Source organism: Phocoena sinus, chromosome X, assembly GCF_008692025.1.
Source record: "Phocoena sinus isolate mPhoSin1 chromosome X, mPhoSin1.pri, whole genome shotgun sequence".
Taxonomy (NCBI): Eukaryota; Metazoa; Chordata; class Mammalia; order Artiodactyla; family Phocoenidae; genus Phocoena; species Phocoena sinus.
In genome coordinates this window covers 24,803,035-24,811,385 of record NC_045784.1, presented here as the reverse complement: position 1 = coordinate 24,811,385, position 8,351 = coordinate 24,803,035, and positions in this window count along the sequence as shown.

Genomic DNA, 8,351 nt, shown 5'->3' with positions numbered 1-8,351 from the left:
CTCACAGCCTGGTTTTGTAAATAAACTTTAAACGGAACACAGTCATGTCCATCCATTTCCATATTGTCCTTGGCTTTTTTGGAGCTACGATGCTTAGCTGAAAGGTTGTGACAGAGATCCTATGGCCCACAAAGCCTCAAGTGCTTACTCTATGGCCCTTAACAGAAAAAGTTTGCTGACTCCTGGAATACTAGATCTATGTAATTTTTTTTAAAAACCCTGAATTTTGAGTATTGATTTAAAATAAAAATAAATAAGTAAATGAAAATTTAAATGGCTTCTGTTTGCCTGAGGTGAGAGCAATGCTTTTGAGTTCATGACTCCTTTTGTGGTATGATTTGAAGCACACACTTGTTCCAGAAGAGGTGGCCCCTTTTCTGGTAGAATTTGAGGAATCTACCACTGTAGACTTGCCCAATTTAGGCAAAATATTTTAAAATGCAAATACTCTTGCAGGAAGTTGCTTAAGGACTTAAAATCAGTCCTTTTTTTCGTGTGTGTGTGTGTGTGTGTGTGTGTGTGTGTGAATTAATCTCCTACTTTTCTTCCCTGCAAGATAAGGAGGGAGAATAACAGAATAATCATTAGGAGTTGAACGTTGAGCTGGAAATATGGAGGAAACAGTAAAGAAGGAATGGAACTGATGTTACATATACTATCTCATTGTACCTCACAACAATCCTGTGAGCTTTGTAAGGTATAATTACCCCATCCTTAAATAAAAGGAAGCTGAGTCTCAAAGAAGCCAAGTGAATTGCCTGAGGTTAAACAATTAATAGCCGTGAAGGTCTAATTCTCACTCTGAGGGTTTTTTTCCTATTATACTCCATTTCTTCTTTTTTTTTCTTAAAAAAATTATCTATTTGGCTGTGCTGGGCCTTAGTTGTGGCACGTGGGGTCTGTGTTCTGTGTGCAAGATCTTTGTTGCGGCATGCGGGATCTTTTTTTTTTTAATTGCAGCGTGCGGGAATCTTTTAGCTGTGGCACTCGGGATCTTCTTTGTGGCATGTGGGATCTAGTTCCCTGACCAGGGATCCAACTCGGGCCCCCTGCATTGGGAGCGCAGAGTCTTAACCACTGGACCACCAATGGAGGGAAGTCCCTTCATTTCTTCTTCAACATCTTTGCCATCTTCCCTGAGGCCACCATGCTAAAAGTATAATCTCCTCTCTCCTGGAAATATGTCTGCCTTCTAGAACTTAAAATCATTCCCATAAGAGTTGTTGCTGCACCTTGGTCCCATCTAAAATCCCCAGATTAAAACCAAACACTCAACACTTGAAGATGTTTCTTAAATTCAGTCTGGATATTCACTGGTCAACACACTAGTAAATTGATAGTAATAATCACTCTGTTGTATCAGATGTGATATAGGACATTGCTCTGTATTGAATTACGGGTGGTACAAGTCCTGAATGAAAATCAGGCAAACCATCTTTTCACAATAAAGAATTTATAATAATTAGCTTCAAATTGGGGTAAATCATCAAAGAAAGTTAGGTATCCTGGGAGTTATTTACATGAGAACAGAGGCCTATGGAATTTAAATGGAGTGTGGAAATTTCACAGCATGCTGTAGTAGAAGAGAGGAATTAATAAAATGATCACATCTCAAGTTATGTCTGGTATGAAATAGAAGTTTTATGTAGTTTCACAGATTCCTATTTTCAGTAGCAGAAAATAGGAGAAGGTTCAGAATAGTTATTTCGATAAGTGTGATCACACAAAACACGAACACAAACACATCTAACTTTATACATATATATCTATGTGTATGTACGTATACACATACACATAGTGGACAGAAATCAGTAAAAATAATTTTGTTTTTGTTTTTTTGTCTGCATCGTGCAGCTTGCGGGGTGTTAGTTCCCCGACCAGGGATTGAACCTGCGCCCTCAGCAGTGAAAGCATGGAGTCCTAACCACTGGACTGCCAGGGAATTCCCAATAACAATAATTTTGAAAATCCAAAAATGATTGCTGCATGTACATTATCAATAAGCTACCGTTGGAATTGGAAGCCACTAAGCCCCCACTTTCAGGTAGGATCTCATAAACACACTCAGACAGATGGTTCCCATAATGGTAGCAAACATCAGAGCCTATCGGGCACTTATTTGAGTTTTACCTAGACCAGTGAAATCACAGTTTAAGCCCATTCCTCTGCCCTGGTTTCAGAGAATCGAGGTCAGGTAGAAAAAGCCACCTTCTTACAACCTTAGTTCAGACCTGCTACATTATCTCAAGTTGACTTTCAAATATCTTTGCATAGAAAGTGATATTTAATCCTATACTATTGGTTAACTTTTAAATACCCTAATTAAGCATTCATACTTCAGGTGTGGTAAATTAGCACTGGAACAGATTAATTAGAGTATGCTTTCCTGTTTTGGCTTCAGCTGTCTCATATCACAGCAACGCAAGAAGGTTGAATAATTTGCATATTAGCTATTGGAAATTATTTTTCATTGGTGAAAGAATGGTATTTTAATATATAGACACTGGTTAGAAAGAATGAATTGGCACCTCTGACCCTGCATGAGCAGGCAAAACCCTCTGAGTGGCCATCTTTATCTAGGGTTCTATTTAGCGCACTTCAGTTCCACAAAGATTCTGTGGTGTCACTCCCACATTTAGCTGAACCTGGCTACTAAATGTAGATCATGTGCCTCAAGTAAATTTTTTTATGCAGGCTTCTTGTCAGAGAGACGAAAAAGGCAGAGGGGTAGAACTTCATGAATTTGCAAGGACAGGCCATGTTTGTGTGCTACTAAATGTTTGCATGTTGGGCAGAATTTGGTTTGAGACTTTAATTGTAAGATGCCACCTGGAAGTGATGATGCAGAGGAGAAAAGCTGTTGTCAAGGAAGGAATGACATCAGCCTTCTACCTTTGCTTAAGGCTTCCATGGTTAAAAATTAATTTTTATTGGAGTATAGCTGCTTTACAATGTTATGTTAGTTTCTGCTGTACAGCAAAGTGAATCAGCTATACGTATACATATATCCCCTTTTTTTGGATTTCCAAGCCTTCCATTTTTATTTGGATTTCACATCTTGTCCATAGGTTGATATAAATATCACCCCAAAATGCACATAATAATAATTTACAAGAGAATAACATGAAATCACTTATTTAAAAAATCTTGTGGTATATGGAGTCTACCCATCACTAGCAATATACCTAACAATTAAAAAAACCCACCAAATTGGCTTGAGTCTGTTTCAAGAAGGCCCTAATTAATTCTGATGGCTCCTATTTTTTATAGCCTCTTAACAGGTGTCCTCACCAGTTAACATATTATATCATTATTATTAGAATATTCTAATAATGATCCCTGAATGCTAACTTATTTTCCTCATTAATTGGAATGGTGACTAGATTAATTTCCTAGGACTGCCAAGACAAAGTACCACAAACTGGGTGGCTTAAAACAACAGAAATTTATTCTCTCACAGTTCTGGAGGCTAGAAGTCCAGAATCAAGCTGTTGGCAGGGTCATGCTCCCTCTGAAACCTGTAGGGGAGAATTCTTCCTTACCTCTTCTAGCTTCTGGTGTTTGTTCGCAATCTTCAGCACTCCTTGGCTTATAGATGCATCACTCCAATCTCTGCTTCTGTTGTCACATGGCCATCTTTCTTCTGTGTCTGTGTGTTTCTGTGTCTTTACACGGTGTTCTCCTCTCTGTGTGTTTCTGTGTCCAATTTTTTTTCTTATAGGGACACAATCATATAGGATTAGGGCACACACTAATGACCTCATGTTAACTTGAATACACCTGCAAAGACCTCATTTCCAACTAAGATCACATTCACAGGTACCCAGGGTAAGGACTTCAGCATGTATTTTGAGAGGTTGAAATTCAACCCATGACAGTGACTATATCATGTTCAATTCAGGGCACTTTTGAGAGTCAAAGGATATATGCTGTTGTAAGCTGGCACTGTCCCAGGCACATGGGGAATAATAGTTGTAAGCTGGCCCTGTCCCAGGCACACTGGGATGTATGATCATCCTGCACATCATACAACCTGGACCATGTCTCCAGCTCTTATCCCCCTATTCATCCTACACATTCCCTAACTTCCAGTCTGTGCTCTAGACCACAGCTTGGCAAACTTTTTCTATAAAGGACTAGATAGTAAATATTTTAGGCATTGTGGGCCATGCAGCCTCTATCTTAAATGCTCCACTTTATACAATATATAAACAAATGGTGTGGCTGTGTTCTAGTAAGGCCCCAAGTGGATTTGGCCTGAGGACATAGTTTTGAAGCCTGAGACCCTATAAAGGGGAGGGAAAAGAGGATGATCTGTGAATTCATGGAGGGGGTTCTTTATCTATAGGTAAGAACCCTTTCTTTGTGTTATGGACTGAATTGTGTTCCCTCACAATTCATATACTGAAGTCCTAACCCCCAGTACCTCAGAATGTGACTGTATTCAGAAATAGGGCCTTTATAGAGATAATGGAAGTAAATGAGGTCATATGGATGGGCCCTAATGAAATGACTGGTGTCCTTATAAGAAGAGGAGATTAGAACACAGACAACACAGAGATGGATAGGTGGACCTGTGAGGACACAGTGAGAAGGCGGCCCTCTGTAAGCCAAAGAGAGAGGACCAAGAAGAAACCAAACCTGCTCACATCTTGATCTTGGACTTTTAGCCTCCAGAACTGTAAGAAAATAACTTTCTGTTCTTTAAATCACTCAGTCTGTGGTATTTTGTTATGGTAGCCCTAGTGAACTTGGTGATAGAAGATACAAATATTTTCCACATTTTTAATTCATCCATTGATTTTGGTTTTTTTGAGGCAGGGGTTTTGATTTTGATTATCTGAAATATCCATCATTTCTATATATTGTCTTATAGTTAGAGAATCTTTCCATATGTAGTGGTTCAATGAAGGATTATCCCATGTTTTCTGCTGATACTTTTGTGCTTTCATATTTTGCACATTAAATTTTGATCTGTTTGCAATTAACCCTAATGTGCAGTACATACTGTGGATGCAACTTTCTTTCCCCACCCCCAGATTGCTGTCTAATTTTCCCAATGCCATTCTTAGAATATATTTTTTTCTCACAGTTGGTTTATGATGCCACTCTTTTCATGTTCTAAAGTTCTGTATGAATCGTATCTATTTCTAAAATTCTTATTCCTGTCTTTCTATTCCTATGGCAATATTGCATAGTTTAAATTACTGAATCTTTTGGGTATATATCTGGTGGGAATAGTTCCCCTACATTGCTTTTCCTTTTTTTCAGAGTTTTTCTATATATTCTTCTAATTTACATTATATAAAATTTGTCTTATTTCCCACTCCCCAAAATAATCCTACTGAATTTTCTCATTGTTTATACTAGGTTTTTTTTTTTGTTTGTTTGTTTGTTTTTTGCGGTACGTGGGCGTCTCCCATTGCAGAGCACAGGCTCCGGACGCGTAGGCCCAGCGGCCATGGCTTACGGGCCCAGCCGCTCTGGAGCATGTGGGATCTTCCCGGACCGGGGCACAAACCCACGTCCCCTGCATCGGCAGGCGGACTCTCAACCACTGCGCCACCACGGAAGCCCTATACTAGTTTTAAAATGGTTTCTCTTGGCCTTTCCAGATATAATATCATATCACCTGAAAATAGTGATAATTTTACCTGAAGTACTTTCTCTTGTTTAACTGTATTGGTGACTCTCTCCCACAGAGTGTTAAATAAGGAATATGAGAGTGAGCATCCATACCTGGATCCTGAATTTAGTGTGAATTCCTTTAATGTGTACTCACTGCTCAGCACAGTGGGCTGCAATAGAGAAACGTTTTCATGTTAAGGACATATTCATTACTTAGTCAACACATTTTTCTTGAGCACCTAATATATACTAGGTGCTGTTCAAGGTGTTTGAGATTCTTTAAAGAACTAAAAGTACTGCACTTGTGGTACTTATACCCCAGTGGAGTACTGAGGTGAAGACTTAATGTTCTCCTCTCCGTCCTAGGCACAAGTGAGGGCTGTATTTCCCAGCATCCCTGCAGTTAGATAGGGGCATTTGCTGAATTGCAGCTAACAGAATGCGAGCAGAAGTGACTTGCATCACTTGTAAGCCCTACCACTCTCTTTGTCTTCACTCATTGGAAGGCCATCCCCAATCAGGGATTGCATGGATGCCCTGGCGGAAAGTAATCTTATAAGAGGAAGGAGCCTGGATGCTGGGTCAGCACTTGGAGGTGGAAAGTAAGATTAAACATATAGAAGTCAATGGTTTTCATAGAATCTATGAAAACAACAATCAATTAAATATGTAATGGTAGAAAAGATCTCATTTACAGTAGTGTCAAAAAAGAAAACTGACCTAGGAATTAAACCTAATGAAAAATGTTCAAGACCAATATGAAAAAATAACCTTAAAGCACACTTGGAGGACAAAAAAAGTGTGTATGAACCAACAGAAAGACTTAACCATGTACTTATGTTAAAAGAAGTCATAGGATGGGCTTCCCTGGTGGCACAGTGGTTGAGAGTCCGCCTGCCGATGCAGGAGACACGGGTTCGTGCCCCGGTCCCACATCCCACATGCCGTGGAGCGGCTGGGCCCGTGAGCCATGGCCGATGAGCCTGCACGTCCGGAGCCTGTGCTCCGCAACGGGAGAGGCCACAGCAGTGAGAGGCCCGCGTACCGCAAAAAAAAAAAAAGTCATAGGATATCAGTCTGCTCTGAAAAGATGAAGGTATATGAAATGTAAAATAGACAGCTAGTGGGAAGCAGCCGCATAGCACAGGGAGATCAGCTCCGTGCTTTGTGACCACCTAGAGGGGTGGGATAGGGAGGGTGAGAGGGAGACGCAAGAGAGAGGAGATATGGGGATATGTGTATATGTATAGCTGATTCACTTTGTTATAAAGCAGAAACTAACACACCATTGTAAACAATTATACTCCAATAAAGATGTTAAAAAAAAAAAAGATGAGGGTATATGCTAGGGTGAGCCAACTTGTCCTGATTTTGCTCGGGATTTTCCTGATGTTAGCACCAAAAGTCTTAAATTTTCAGGAAACCCATCAGTTCCAGGTAAATTGAGAGGATTGATTATCCTAGCACAGGGTTATTTATTGTAGCACTCTGTGTAAGAGAAAGAGACCAAAATCACTCAAAAGTCCATCAAATGTGCACTGTTTTCATAAACATGGAACATCTATACATCTATACAGCTGCTCTGTAGCAGTTTGGAGATATGGGGAGAGAGGTGATGAGACAATCTGATTGCTATACATTTCTGCTAACTATTCATAAAACTTGTTGCATGAGAGAGAGAAAGAGAGGAAGGAAGGAAGGAAGAAAAGAAGGAAGGAAGGAAAGGAAGATGGAAGGAAAGATCAGAAGAGAATGTTTACTACATAAATATTTTATAAGAAATTGAATGAAATATGAATATTTATTTACTTATATTTTCAAAAATAAAGTTTTGTTTTATAAACAATTAACATGAGTATAAAAGGGGAAAAGATAGACTGGATGAAGAGACTGAAATGAAAACTAGACCTCTCTGAATATATGACATTTTATAATTTTAACTTAGGAACCATGTAAATTTAAAAACAAAATTGAATTGAAAAGTTTAAAAAAATACATATGAAATTGAAACAAATGACCCATGCATCAACTTGGAGGCATAACCACAGGGAGGGGAATTATTTCAAGTAACTTGGAAACAGTATTTTGGCTGAATAACTCTGGTGGACTATATTCCAAAGACAAAAAGAATATCAAAGACATCTTAAATTTCATTTAGTAGACTTATTGTTAACATTAAAACTGATAGTTATTTTGCAATTACACACATAACTACACACACATATATACATATATGTATATATAACATATATATGTACATACAACTACACACAAATATATATACATGTATGTATATATAGCATATATATGTACACACACAGTTGAACTATGCAAAATTGCTGCTCTTCTGTAACTATTGATCTCTAAATGTGTTACTTTAAGATAGCTCAGCCTTTATGTATATCTATGAAGAAGAAGAGGAAGGGAAAGAAAACACCTGTGCAGATAGGTCAGCTAAGATGAGGACTGAGAACTGACCACTGGTTTTAGAGATATTAGAGGTCTCTGGTGAACTTGACAGATAAGTTTTTCTTGGAGTAGTGGAGTTATAAAATCAAATGAATTCGTCTTAAGAGAAAATTGGAGGAGAGGTAAGTACAGTGAGCACAGGCAACTTATTTGGAGAAGTTTTGCCACCAAAGAGAGCATAGAAATGGGGTAGTAGCTACTCTGGGAAAGAGGATCAGGGAAACATTTTTATGAGATGAGAGATAATACAGCAT